Below are 15,595 nucleotides of genomic sequence, written 5' to 3' on the forward strand. Positions count from 1 at the left end.
TCATCACGAGACACAGTAAAACATTTTTTTAATAATAAGTTTCTAGCTAAACAACTATTTAAGGCTTTCGCGGTCGAAATCCTGGCACTCTGGTGACGTCAATCTGATGAACAGCGATCAGGTGATTTTTTAGTGAGTGTTTTCGCTTAAAGGTGGCGTCGCAGTCGTCATTGGTGCACCTCAACAGTTTTTTGCCGCAATCCAAATGTTTGTGCAGGTACAAGGAGCGTTCTTTGCTGTACGCTTTGCCGCATTCGCACTTGTAAATTTCTGCTACAAAAAATTCCATAAAGTCACACACAAAAAAAAACTGAAGATACAAAAAACTTTCAAACCATTTGTATGGGTCAGTATGGTCAAAGTAAACATTTTTGCACTTTTGTAATTTTTTGAAATTGTCCACCGTTGCGCAGTTATTGCAGTAAAAACGAATGGGCTTGTTAATGAAAGTAGAGTTGTCTTAATTTGACCGCTCCGTACTAGTACACTATGACAGCTACAAAAGTGATTTTTTTACCAAAATGTAGCTCAGAGAGTGTAGTTTATTTTGTCTTATTTACACTTTTCTGCTAAAATCACAGGTAAACGAGTTAGAACAGTTGGAAGGTGAGAGTGCACCAAACAAAGCTCTTATTTGGGTAGTTACAAAAGGGTCACCAAACTCAAAAATTTAAAACTGCAATATCTCCGGTAGTTTTCAACTCTCAGAGAGCTACGACCACTCAAATTAACCATCTCAAGACGCTCTATATGACCCTGCTACACTCAAACTCATAAATTAAAAACCTTATACAGGGTAGTTAAATTTCTAATAAAAGCTGTTTACGCTTTAGTTTGTAAAAATGAAAGTTTGAAGACATACACTTAAAACTCGTTAAATTAACAATTTTAAGGCTGTATTTCCCACTGAACCGGAATAACGTTAAAACAAATTTATACAGGGTGTGTTAGGTTAAAGGGTGTTGACCTTGATTTTTTTGTAAACTGTCTAAAAGGGTTAGTTTGGGCAAACTAAACATTTTTGCTCCCTTGCGATTTGTTGATATTTGCCACCGTTGTGGAGTTATTGCAGTAAACTGAACCGGCTTGTCAAGGGAAGAAAATTGTTGCAGTTTGACAGCTCCGTACCACAACACTATGACAGCTATAAAGGTGATTTTTTTACCAAAATGTACCTCAAAGAGTCTAGTTTATTTTTTATTATTTACACTTTTCTGCTAAAATCACAGGTAAACGAGTTAAAACAGTTGGAAGGTGAGAGTGCACAAAACAAAGCACTTATTTGGATAATTTCAAAAGTGTCACCAAACTCAAAAATTTCAAACTGCAATATCTCCGGTAGTTTTCAACTTTCAGAGAGCCTCGACCACTCAAATTAATCGCCTGAAAACACACTATCCAACCATACGCCTCTCAAACTCATACTGTAAAAACCCTATACAGGGTTGCCAAATTTCTAATAAATCTTTATTAACCTCAATATATGACAATTTTAGTTGAAGAAGTCAATCTGAGTGGTAGCGATCAGAATGTTCACGTTTCACGTGACTTTTCAGGTTCTTCCTTAAATTGTACTTGGACGGGCACCATGGACACCCAAAAGCCTTTTTAACCCCGCACTGGTTTTTCTGGTGAAACAACAACGAACAATGGTGTTTGTACGATTTGTGACAGGTGGGACATTGGTGCTGGTACCCTGCAAGTACCAAAGTTACTACCACTTTCAAAGTGATTTTGTTTTTGCACTAAAGTGTCAAGAAAACTCTGTCATGCCACTAACAAAGTTTTATTGATAACCGTGTTGCACTTTCATGTGACTTTTCAGGTGGTACTTGTAGTAACTCGAGTAGGGGCAGTAGGAGCAAACAAACGATTTCGATTTTTGACACTCGACCTTCTGGTGGCGCCACAGGTTCCGTTGCTGTTGGTACGATTTGCCGCACTGCTCGCACATGAAACCTTCAAAATTTTAGGTTAGTGTAGGGTTCTTTCAACGTTTCTGGGGTACTGGGAAAGAGCGAAACGTTACAAATACTGAAAAGTGTTTATTGATTTGACTGGATTTTTACGATAGTACGAATCCCTGTAAATTACATCGAATTCATTGATTTTCTCCGGATGACAGCAGCGCACGTGCTTCTTAATGTCGTAGCGCTGAGCAACGGCACGTTCACAGTACAAACATCGAAACTGCTTACGGTTGCCGCATTCGTACGTCAGATGGCGCCACAATGTTGGGTAGTTTTTGTACATTTTGGCGCATTTCGGGCACCGGTAACCTGCTAGAATAATAAACCAAATTCAGTTACAGTTTAAACAAGCCAAACAAAATCTAAATTAGAGTCGAGCAACACGCTCAATCATGCGCTCCTCAAACTGCTCAACGTCATGCCGGATCATCACGTGACGTTTGACGTCGTGCTTTCGTTTAGCCCGAAAAGTGCATCCGGGAAAATTACAGCAAAACTTCCGGTCACCGCAATCGTACTTCCGGTGTGTGTACAGCGAGTCTTTTTTGTCGTAACGCTTCTTGCAACTGGGACACTCGAAACAAGCTAAAAAATGCAGAAAAACTCTTAAATCGCACACAGTTTTATTTTAAAGGCAAAAAGGAGATTTTCTGTTATAAAAAATAATCAATTTATTACAAAGTATAAAAATATAATAAGTATTAGACTTACATCTATATTATAAACAATAAGGGTGTATATTCTGATGATGGTACCAGATCGAAACATGTTTACACTAGCGCAGAGTAGAGATTCAGACAGTTAATTTGAGTGGTCGTAGCTCCCTGAGGGATGAAAAATAAGGGAGTTATTGCAGTTTGAAATTTCAAGCCAATAAGGTGGAGTTTTAAAGTACGGTTTTCTAGCCACCGTAACGGACATCAATGACTTTAACCCTAAATTCCAGCCTTACCACTGATTTTAGACAAAAATGTGTAATATAGTTATTTAAAAGGCACTTTCTGGGCTTTCAAATGGTGTAAAAACAGTCCAGCCAACTGCCATAACAACAGAGTAAACAGCTGTCAAAGTTTACTAAATTTGGCTTTTGTATTTGTCACTAGGGATTTAAGTTGAATTGAGTCTAAACTAGACAAAGTAGCGTAAAATGTGTAAGAAGACAATTAAAAGTGCACATTTCAAGCTTTTGAATGACGCTTAAACACTTTAGGTAGCTGTCATAGTAAGCTAATGAAAATCTGTCAAAATTTTAGAACTACAGTTACCCCGATTTGATACCATCGAACACCCCCTAAACTTAACCTAACCCCAAATAACCCTCACACCCCTTCTCCAACGTCAATCGCTGCTCAGAAAATGTTCAAACGTCTGCAACATGTCCAGATGTTTGTTTTTGATGTGGGCGGCCAGCACGTACTTGTGTTTAGTTGCGTAAGCGCAGTAACTGCACTTAAATTGCGGTTTCATGCCGCAAATGTACTTCATGTGTCTGCGCAGATTGTCGGTGCGTGTAAAACTGTTGCCACATTTCGGGCACACTCTCTCTTTTACCCCCGTTTTCTCCGTTTTGATTGTTCCTAAAAAAAAAAACTCAACTATCACACACAACCACAACGTTAAATAACTGGTTTAGTCTAAAACCCTTGACCCTTATTTAAGTTCTGTACAACTAGAAATGGTGGGAGGTAGTGAAACAACTAAAGAGAGTATTTGAACTAGTTTAATCAAAAGTACAAGGGATTTTACTTAATGCGTTTAATCAGTTTTGGCCACTCCTCATTTAACCAATAATCGTAGAATTCCTCGTGTTTGACTGCCACGTGCATCTTTAAATAGTAGTTGAAATAGCCGGCATAGGTGCAATATGGGCAGGTAAAGGTTTTATTACCTAAAACAAAAAATTTAGTAAACGTTCAATGCCGCGAATATGCCAGAAACACATTCAAAAATCATGCATGGAACATAATATGCAAAAAATTTATTATTCAGACACTAGTGCTTTTCTACGTCATTTTGGGGAATTAACAAGTAATCAACGCCCTCTTGCGGCCTCGAACCGCGCACTGACACAAAGTGGACATTGGCATTGTGACGTATCACGTGGACTTTTTGGTAGGCGCGGTAGTTGCATTCGGCACACGCACATTGAAACTTTTTCACCTGACCGCAATCGTATTTTTCGTGTCTGCGCAACGCAGTGGTTGAGCGGTATGCTTTACGGCATTTTGCGCAGTTGTAGTTAGCTGAAAATTACAAGTTAATTTTAACACAAGTTTGACCACCCTGTATAAGGATCTTAAGTTGTGAGTTTGATACTGGGGTGGTCATATAAAGTGCGTTGAGACGGTTAATTTGAGTGGTCGTAGCTCTCTGAGGGTTAAAAATTACCGGAGATAATGCAGTTTGAAGTTTTGGAGGTGGGTGACAATTTTGTAAATACCCAAATAAGGCTTTGTTTTGTGCACTCCCACTTTCTAATTGTTCTAACTCGTTTACCTGTGATTTTAACAAAAAAGTGTAAATAAGAAAAAATAAACTAGACTCTTTGAGGTACATTTTGGTAAAAACCTCACCTTTGTAGCTGACATAGTGTACTGGTACGGAGCTGTCAAAGTAGGACAATTTTCTTTCCTTGACAAGCCGATTTAGTTTATTGCAATAACTCCACAACGGTGGCAAATATCAATAAATCGCAGAGGAGCAAAAATGTTCAGTTTGTCCAAACTGACCCATTTCCACGGTTTACAAAAAAATCAAGGGTGGCTATGCAAGTGTCAACACCCTAAAATCTGACACACCCTGTATAAAATTTGTTTAAACGTCATTCCGGTTCCGGGGAAAATACATAAAATTGTCAATTTAACGAGTTTTAAGTGTCTGTCTTCAAAATTTCATTTTTACAAACCAAATCGTAAACAGCTCTTATTAGAAATTTGACCACCCTGTATAAGACTTTTACGTTATGGGTTTGAGTGTGCTAGGGTCATATAGAGTGCCTTGAGACGGTTAATTTAAGTGGTCGTAGCTCTCTGAAAGTTAAAAACTACTGGAGATAATGCAGTTTGAAATTTTGGAGGTGGGTGACACTTTTGTAAATACCCAAATAAGGCTTTGTTTTGTGCACTCCCACCTTCCATCTGTTCTAACTCGTTTACCTCTGATTTTACCAGAAAAGTGTAAATAAGAAGAAATAATCTAGACTCTCTAAGGTACATTTTGGTAAAAAAATCATCTTTATAGCTGTCATAGTGTTGTGGTACGGAGCTGTCAAAGTAGGACAATTTTCTTTCCTTGACAAGCCGATTTAGTTTATTGCAATAATTCCACAACGGTGGCAAATAGGTATCAATAAATCGCAAAGGAGCAAAAATGTTCAGTTTGTCCAAACTGACCCATTTCCACAGTTTACACAAAAATCAAAGGTGGCTATGCATGTTCTTCAACACTCTTTAACCTGACACACCCTGTATAAAATTTGTTTAAACGCCATTCCGGTTCAGGGGGAAATGCAGCCTTAAAATTGTGAATTTAACGAGTTTTAAGTGTCTGTTTTCAAAATTTCATCTTTACAAACAAAACCGTAAACAGCTCTTATTAGAAATTTGACCACCCTGTATAAGACTTTTACTTTATGAGTTTGAGTGTGGTAGGGTGATATAAAGTGCCTTGAGACGGTTAATTTGAGTGGTCGTAGCTCTCTGAGAGTTGAAAACTACCGGAGATATTGCAGTTTGACATTTTGGAGGTGGGTGACACTTTTGTAAATACCCAAATAAGGCTTTGTTTTGTGCACTCCCACCTTCCAACTGTTCTAACTCGTTTACCTGTGATTTTAGCAGAAAAGTGTAAATAAGAAAAAATAACCTAGACTCTCTAAGGTACATTTCGGTAAAAAAATCACCTTTGTAGCTGTCATAGTGTACTGGTACGGAGCTGTCAAAGTAGGACAATTTTCTTCTTTTGACAAGCCGATTCAGTTTACTGCAATAACTCCACAACCGTGGCAAATATCAATAAAACACAAAGGAGCAAAAATGTTCAGTTTGCCCAAATTGACCCATTTCCACAGTTTACAAAAAAATCAAGGGTGGCTATGCAAGTGTCAACACCCTATAACCTGACACACCCTGTATAAAATTTGTTTAAACGTCATTCCGGTTCCGGGGGAAATACATAAAATTGTCAATTTAACGAGTTTTAAGTGTCTGTCTTCAAACTTTAATTTTTACAAACCAAACCGTAAACAGCTTTTATTAGAAATTTGACCACCCTGTATAAGGCTTTTAAGTTATGAGTTTGAGTGTTATAGGGTCATATAAAGTGCCTTGAGACGGTTAATTTGAGTGGTCGTAGCCTTCTGAGAGTTAAAAATTACCGGAGATATTGCAGTTTGAAATTTTGGAGGTGGGTGACACTTTTGTAAATACCCAAATAAGGCTTTGTTTTGTGCACTCTCACTTTCTAACTGTTCTAACTCGTTTACCTGTGATTTTAGCAGAAAAGTGTAAATAGGAAAAAATAACCTAGACTCTCTAAGGTATATTTTGGTAAAAAACTCACCTTTGTAGCTGTCATAGTGTCGTGGTACGGAGCTGTCAAAGTGGGACATTTTTCTTCCCTTGACAAGCCTATTCAGTTTATTGCAATAACTTTACAACGGTGGCAAATATCAATAAAACACAAAGGAGCAAAAATGTTCAGTTTGCCCAAATTGACCCATTTCCACAGTTTACACAAAAATCAAAGGTGGCTATGCATGTTCTTCAACACCCTTTAACCTCTGACACACCCTGCATAAAATTTGTTTAAACGCCATTCCGGTTTCGGGAGAAATACATAAAATTGTCAATTTAACGAGTTTTAAGTGTCTGTCTTCAGAGTTTCATTTTTACAAACCAAACCGTAAACAGCTCGTATTAGAAATTTGACCACCCTGTATAAGACTCTTAGGTTATACGTTTGAGTGTGGTAGGGTCATATAGAGTGCCGTGATACAGTTAATTTGAGTGGTTGTAGCTCTCTGAGAGTTCAAAATTACCGGAGATAATGCAGTTTGAAATTTTGGAAGTGGGTGACACTTTTGTAAATACCCAAATAAGGACTTTGTTTTGTGTACTCCCACCTTCCAACTGTTCTAACTCGTTTACCTGTGATTTTACCAGAAAAGTGTAAATAATAAAAAATAAACCAGACTCTCTGAGGTATATTTTGGTAAAAAAATCACCTTTGTAGCTGTCATAGTGTCGCGGTATGGAGCTGTCAAAGTGGGACAATTTTCTTCTCTTGACAAGCTTATACAGTTTACTGCAATAACTCCACAACGGTGGCAAATATCAATAAATCGCAAAGGAGCAAAAATGTTCAGTTGGCCTAAACTGATCCATTTCCACAGTTTACAAAAAAATCAAGGGTGGCTATGCACGTGTCAATCCTCTTTAAAATGACACACCAAACCTAGTAAAGAAAGCTTAATAACTTTGAATTGACTGTACTAATTCTAGTGAGTTTTGGATTTTTTTAATATCTTAAACATTAAAAAAAACGAAATTATTACACTTTACTTAAATAAGATAAAAAAACACAGTCAGAAAGCTTTATTGCACTAAAATTTCTACACACACACATTAAGGTGATAATATGGCACTAGTTTCCTAATACTGCCCTCCAGAAAGAGCTAACTAAACTACACACATACTAGACTAGACTGACTTCTGTCTCGTTTTCTCTCTCCTACACATTATGGGTGGTCATGTGCCTGACAAGGATGTACTTATAAGTGAAACGTCGGTCGCACACCTCGCACACAAACGCCGGCTCTTTGTCGCACTCAAACCGTAGATGACGCCTCAAATTGTTGAGGTTTTTGTAACTGGAGATGCACTTGTGACAGCCGTAACGTCCGTTAGCAGTTAGCCGATATCCGGGATACTCTTTTTCGTGGTGAGGATAATCTAAAAATCAATAAAGGTCAGAAGCTACAAATCCGAAAAATTCCTAGCTTAAGAAAATAACCGAGTTAGATTGACTTCAAGATAACGGTCACCCTTTTGAGGTTGATTTAACTCAACAATCTTATTGAAGTCTCTGAGAAAGTTACTATTTTACACTAAAACAGTTAAACATCAAGTTCTCAAGCCTCAATATATTGAGGTTCATTATCTGAGAGCCTTTTTGAGTTTTGTACCTAAAAACAATCAAATTATTCGACTTAAAAAGAAGCAAGTTTGAATCGTCTAATCGTTTAATTTAGTGTGGAACTTCTTAAAGTGTTTGTGCATGTTTGACTTGTAGAAAAACTTAATAAAACACAATCGACACTCAAAAGTAGGCAACATGCCACACTTGTACTTAATGTGCTGCGATTTGGCCGAAGCGGTATTGAACTCCTTCTGACACTTTGGACATTTCAGTTTTCCACCTACAAATCGTTAAATTAGTAGATCCTCCTAAAAACCAACTCAATCCCCTCAAACACCTCAAAACAACTACGCTTCGGATAACATTTATTTTTGTCTCATTTACGTTTTGGTAGTGTTTTTCTCCAACACTCCGTGCACTAGTGCCATGTGTCGTTTAGTGTTCTCCTTACGGTTGCTACGGTAAGCGCAAAACTCAAAAGCGCACGTAAACCGTTTCGATTTGCCGCAATCCACTTTAATGTGCTTTTGCAGCGACTGTAATTTCACGTACGGTTTGTTGCAGTTCGGACAGAAAAAGTTGCCTAAAATGTTCGAAATTATAGAAGTTTCAACCCTGAAAAAAGCACCAAAAACTACAGAATTATCGCCTTTTGAGGGCAATTTCCAAATCAAAAGTTTAAAAAACTAACTTTATTCAAAAAATCAGCAAAAAAACTCAAAATTTCTGGTTTAGTTTGGCGTTGATATGGTGTACGTTCCAGGTGTGATTGACCAAAGTACTTTTTTGAGTAAACCGTTTCTCGCATATCGAACATCTGAACGGTTTCATGTTGCCGCACTCGTACTTGAGATGGCGGTTCAGGTTGTACTTGTACGAGTACACTTTCATGCAGTTGGGACAGAGAAATCGATGGTGAGCTAAAAACAATTTCACTGTAAAGTGGATTTGGAGAGATTTTCTTTTTTTGAGTGGGCATGCAACCGGGAATTGACAAAACAAAGGGGGAAGGTGGAAAAATTTATTTTTCGACCAAATTCAAATGGTGCACCCCTAAAATGTGATTTTTTAGGTGGTGCTTGAGTTTAAAAGTTTTGAGGCACACGTCACACGAGTACGGACGGGTCGTGTTGCCGCAAATCAGTTTCATGTGTCTTTGTAAGTTGTCCTGTCTGGTGAAAAAGTTGCAACAGTTTGGACATTGGAAAATCTTCTTTAAACCTACAATTAAAAAAAAAATCAAAATCCAAGTTTTGGAAGGGTTAAATTGAGGGTTGTTAGGGTAGAAAACACACTTAATAACAGACATTTTGTATGACTGGTTGCAGCCCTATCAAAAAAACATCCTTTAAGTGGTATTTGTGTATTGTTTTGAGTGGACGTAGTAAAAATGAGTTTTGAGGTTATCTTTCCTTTTTGACTTGTAGGGGCACATGGAGCAGAAGAAACCAGGCAGTTTACCGCACTCGTACTTTTGGTGTCTGCCCAAATGGGCTCGGTTTTTGTATCCTTTACCGCACTGTTCGCATTTGTACTGCTTATCTAAAAACCAAAAAAATTTTAAATAGGACACGTTGTATATTATTAGACCAATCGATTCTCGTTGTCAAGAGCTTACACAGTAACCTAAATAATGCAATACAGTTTCTGAGACATTTAGGGTGTTAACGTCCAGAAAAAATGCCACTAAAATTGCTATCACACCAAACTCAATTACTTTAAATAGGACACCGTGTATATTATTATTTCAGTCGATTCCGCTTGTCAAAAGCTACACAGTGACTTAAATATTGCAAAACAAAAAATGTACAGTTTCTGAGATATTTCAATTCAAATTTACCTAATAATTTAACAGCATAATTATTCAGGGAATATTCCAGGCATGTGCAAAGAATGACATAAAAAACACTACAAAATTTGGTACAGTTAGGAAGTAAAGTGGTGTCAAAATATGAACTGCCAGAATCATAGTTTGAAAAGACAGTCAGGGACAAAATCGCTTGTAAAACCCAGTTGGAGTGAGAAAATGACTTTTTTAAGCACATTTTTGGAATACTCATTAAATTTCCTATCCAATAACCTAAAAAAACACTACAAAATTTGGTACAGTCAGGGAAAAAAGCGGTGTCAAAATTTGAACTGCCAGAAACACAGTTTGAAAAGACAGTCAGGGACAAAATCATATCTAAAACCCACTTGGAGTGAGAAAATTACTGTTTTAAGCACATTTTTGGAATCCTCATTAAATTTCTTATCCAATAACCTAAAAAAACACTACAAAATTTGGTACAGTCAGGGAAAAAAGCGGTGTCAAAATTTGAACTGTCAGAAACATAGTTTGAAAAGACAGTCAGGGACAAAATCATATCTAAAACCCACTTGGAGTGAGAAAATTACTGTTTTAAGCACATTTTTGAAATCCTCATTAAATTTCTTATCCAATAACCTAAAAAACACTACATAATTTGGTACAGTCAGGGAGAAATGCGGTGTCAAAATTTGAACTGCCAGAAACATAGTTTGAAAAGACAGTCAGGGACAAAATCCCTTGTAAAACACAGTTGGAGTGAGAAAATGACTGTTTTAACCACATTTTTGGAATCCTCATTAAAATTCCTATCCAATAACCTAAAAAAACACTACAAAATTTGGTACAGTCAGAGAAAAAAGCGGTGTCAAAATTGTTTCTATAATATTCCCTTAATTTTGTATGTAATAACATTTGTGAACTAATTAAAGATTTAGATTTATATAGATTTTACCGCACTCGTACTTTTTGTGCCTGGTTAGGGCACCGTTGGTCTGATACCCCTTACCGCACTAGCACCGGAACTTGACTGAAAAAATTTTTGTGGTAAAATTTTTAAAATGTTCTAGAAGCGCGTTGTCGCAGTTTCTGGATGTAGATGGCGTGCGTGTTGCGCATGTGCTTCAACAGTATGTAACCGTGTTTGAACTGTTTGGCGCACATTTGACAGGTGAATGACGGTTTTTGGCCGCAATCGAAACGTAGATGGCGCCCCAACGTTTTTTTCTGCCGGTAGGTTTTTTGACATTTGACGCAACCGTAGCGCACCCGTTCGTGGTTGAACACTTTCAGTGATCGGTAGTGGTCGAAATCGTTAGCGTAGAAAATCACGTGACCTTCAAAAAATAGGGTTAAGTTGATTTATTTTTAATAAAAACAAAAACAACAAATACTCACTTGAGAGGGATGAGGAGGAAACTCAAAAAAATCATAGAGAGGACAACCTAAAAAAAAAAAAAAAAAATTAACAAACAAAAAATGGAACAAAAACAACAAAACTGACTGAAAATCACTTTACTACTGACGTAAATTATGGATTCTCAGCTGATGATACTTCAAATTGGACTTTCTGCTGAACCATTTCAAACACAAGTGGCATTCAAACTGTGGTTTGATGCCGCATTGGTACCGCTGATGCTCGGTCAAATGAAACTTTCTTTTGTACTTTTTTTGACACTTGGGACACTCAAACTGTCGTTCGTCTACAACAAAAACTCTTTGTCTCAAAAAGAAAATTCTCGTAAAACATTAACCATTCTCGTCCTGCTACGGTTCTGTACTTAGTGCGACGACCCTGACTTACATACAAGTTCTGCACAGTATTAACAACCCTCAAAGCAAAAATTATAAATTTAGAGCGTTTAGAATGTGAGTAAAGATGAATTTGCCTTTCTCAACCACTATTTGTAACTTTTTGCATTTTTAGGTCTGCTACGGTCCTGTATCAAGTTGATTTAATTTACTGTACACTCTAAACAGCCTTCACACAAAAAATCAAGTTTCTAAATCGTTTAGAATGTGAGTTATGTAAGTTTTGTCGTTCCTGGACACTGTTTCCAACGCTATTCGCATTTTTCTAAGTTCATGTGTCTAAATTTTTTTAATACGGTTCTGCAGTAAATTTTACGGACCTGATTTTTTTTGGGTACCATATATTTACAGTCCTAACTACCCTCACACTTAAAATCATAAATTTAGAGCGTTTAGAATGTTTGTATTTGAATTTGCCTTTCTCAACCACTATTTGTAACTTTCTGCATTTTTAGTCTGCTACTTAGGTTGGATTTTTTTTGCTACAAGTTCTGTACAGTCTTAACTACCTTCACACTAAAAACGAAGGTATCAAATGGTTTAGAATGTGAGTTGTGCGATTTTGCCAAGAGGGTTGTTTATAGGTTGAAATATCTCCAAAACTGGAGGAGTAAAAATTGTGAAAAAATCAGGGACAAACTGCAAGCCCCACATTTAATTTGCTGAAAAAATTGTAGCGATAGCTGTCAAAGTGCAGGTTTGACAGATGAAAATCCGCAGCGGGTCTTATTAAAACACCAACACCTAAATTGTTGAAGGCTCTTTATGGGTGCGTAAATGGCGGAGCAGATTACACTTTTGTTTGCCCACGTAGTGGCATTGGGTGCATCGAAATGTGGGTTCCTGTTGACATTCGTACTTTTTGTGACGCCACAACGATTGCGATTGTTTGTACGATTTGTGACACGCGTGACACATGTACGGACCTAAAACTGTGTTAGATTTAAGCAACACCAGAGGGGGTACCACCACCAAAATGGGAGGGGGAACGAAACGTCACTTTACACACATTAATTTAATTATACCTAAAAAAAAAGCGGTTACAAAGTAGCTAGAATCAGATGGTACCGGTTTTTAGGTTCGAGTACCATGCACTGTCATTGTATGTTTGACCAAACTGGATTTTTGTTTCGCCCTGTAGCTGCACAGCAAGCAATGAAACTGAGGTTCCTGTTGACATTCGTATTTCTGGTGACGCCACAACGATCTGCCCAACTTGTACCGTTTGTGGCACGTGACGCACTGGTACCCACCTACAACAATGGTCACGTGTTAGAGTCGTACAACGTTGCCGTGTACCGCCCACGTGTGCTTCATCACGCTCGATTTGTGTTTTGCCTTGTACGGACAATGGGAACAGTAAAATTTGGGTTCCTGCTGGCACTCGTACTTTTGGTGGCGCCACAACGATCTGGCAACCTTGTACGATTTTGCGCACGTACCGCACACGTAGTAACCTGGAAAAAATAGCGAATGTCAGTTTAATGAAACGTCACAAAATTCATTATTACCACTCAGTGAACGAGTGTTCATACCAAACACCTACTAACATTCTTTGGACGATTATGCACTGTTTTGCACATGAAGTCGGTAGCGTGACATTTCCAGTATATATGGTATACAGGGTGTTCAAAAGACAATTTCAAAGGTTACAAATTGGTATATTGAACCATCCTGTAACTGTCAATAGACCAAGAAATCTCTAATTTAGATTAAATTTTTGTGCACTTTTCCAGAAAATCATTCATAACTCACTTATTTGAAACACCCTGTATAGAACCCCTGTAGAATAATATTCTATTAATATTTATGGAATGTTCTCTAAAGCATATTCCAGGAATATGCCACGCACATGGAAGAAACAAAACAAACCAGTTTAAGTAAAATTTTTTATTGATGCTTTTTTAACAAGTGAACTTTGAGAGTTTCACGTCTGTGAGCCTTAAAGTTGCAGTAGTCACAAGAGAAACATTTTGGTTTTCCACACTCATACTTCAAATGCCTGGACAAATTTCCCTTGTTCGCGTACCATTTTAGACAATTTTTGCACTGGTACTTTTGCGCAGCCCACGCTGAAACAACCAAAGTTCAAAAAACATTCCTAACATATGATTTGCACATATCCCAGTAATGTTTTTACTACAACAAACACAGTTAGCCACAGTTGGAAGACTTTGAATGTACCCGGAATGTGCCAGGAATATTCCACAAACATTCCACACACAATTTTATACAGTGTGTCCATAAATTCGATTAAAATTCAGGGAATTATCTTTCAGAAAAATGCTCGGATGTTATTATTACGCATTTTTTGAGAAAAAAATTAGATATACAGGGTGTCTCAAATTTGAGTAACAAACCGAAGTTATAATTTTTTAAATGAGATGACCAATTTTATTTTGATTTTTGGAATCTAATAGTCAAATTCTAAGCCTACTTGATGTAAAATGTCTGTATCGATACTAACAGAAATTCCTAATTTGTGCGAAATTTTCGTACACTTTTACAGAAAATTGTCCATAACTCGCTTATTTGAACCATCCTGTATATATGAGCCATATAACAAAAGAAAGATAATAAACGGTGGTCTCACGTGACGTTGAGCGAACACGGCTAAGTTTCGCGGTTTGGTCGCTAGAGGGCGTCAAAGTTGACTTTCGTTTTTTGTAGTTTTTACTAAATATCTCAGGAACGCTTTAAGTAAGAGGTCTGAAAATTTTATCACAAACGCACCTCGAGGGGATGCAACTTTAATCTTCTATGCGCTTTTTTAGTACCAGGTACCGTTTGTCCTTCAAAAATTAAAAACTGAAATTGTCAAAAAATGTAAAGGGTGGTAACCGTTGAATTTGTTTAGAAATTTTTTTTTAATTTTTAAAATTAACGTCAACTGCCTAAATACCTTCAGGTTAATAGTACAAAATTGACGTAAGGTGTCATTTGTCAAAAAGTCATTTTGCAAGAGTGCCACGCCCTAAAAAAAGTTAAAATTGACATAATTTCCAGGTCATCCCCAAAACCGTCGCAGTTAGAGCAAAATGGATGTCAGATTTGTGTTCCCCAGATTGAAATTAGTTAAAAAAGTCATTTTGATTGAGCAAAATCCAAAATGGTCGCCGTTAGTATAGTAGGCGCAAAAAATCCCCTATTTAGACTAAATTTCCGTGCACTTTTCCAGAAAATCGTCCATAACTCGCTTATTTGAAACGCCCTGTATAAAACCACCGTATAAGAAAAGAAAACTAATAAATGGGGCTATCACGTGACGTTGAGCGGGCACGGCTAAGTTGCTCCGTTTAGGCGTTAGAGGGCGTCAAAAATGACTCCCGTGTTTTGCAGTTTTTGCTCCATATCTCAGGAACGCTTCAAGTAAGAGGTCTGAAAATTTTATCACAATAGCATCTCGAAGGGATGCAACTTTTATCTTCTATGCGCTTTTTTGGTACCATGCACCGTTTGACCTTGAAAAATTAAAAACTAGAATTGTCAAGAAATATTAAGGGTCCTCCTAAATATCAACCTCCTGATTCTTTCAGAAAATTTTTTATTTTCAAAATTAACGTCAACTGCCTAAATACCTTCAGGTTAATAGTACAAAATTAACGTAAGGTGTCATTTGTCAAAAAGTCATTTTGCAAGAGTGCCACGCCCTAAAAAGTGTTAAAATTGAGGTAATTTTCAAGTCATCCCCAAAACTGTCGCAGTTAGGGCAAAATGGATGTCAGGGTGTCTCAGATTAGCGGCTGAATACAGGGTGTCCCAAAAAAGTTAAAAAACAATTTTTAGTTTCCCGGAAATATCTGAAAAACTGTGTAAAAAGCAAAAATTGTCAAAAAGCTTGACTTTGACGCCATCTAGCGGTCAAACT

The 15,595-nt window shown here is 37.3% G+C and overlaps 1 long non-coding RNA gene across 2 annotated transcripts; it reads right to left on the minus strand.

The window, feature by feature from the left end:
* Positions 1-11: 11 nt before the first annotated feature.
* On the minus strand, positions 12-13,605 carry LOC145732201 (uncharacterized). Of its 2 annotated transcripts, XR_014178966.1 has the most exons (4): positions 11,420-13,605; positions 11,314-11,360; positions 8,446-11,252; positions 12-8,388 (listed from the first exon to the last, which is right to left on the minus strand). It is a non-coding gene; the product is annotated as an uncharacterized LOC145732201 (long non-coding RNA). The 2 variants fall into 2 exon arrangements; XR_014178965.1 differs by having other exon boundaries at positions 12-11,252; positions 11,420-13,598.
* Between the last annotated feature and the right edge of the window lie 1,990 nt (positions 13,606-15,595).

Source organism: Ips typographus, linkage group LG7 (genome assembly GCF_016097725.1).
Source record: "Ips typographus isolate SLU linkage group LG7, UJ_Ityp_2.0, whole genome shotgun sequence".
In the NCBI taxonomy this organism is placed as follows: Eukaryota; Metazoa; Arthropoda; class Insecta; order Coleoptera; family Curculionidae; genus Ips; species Ips typographus.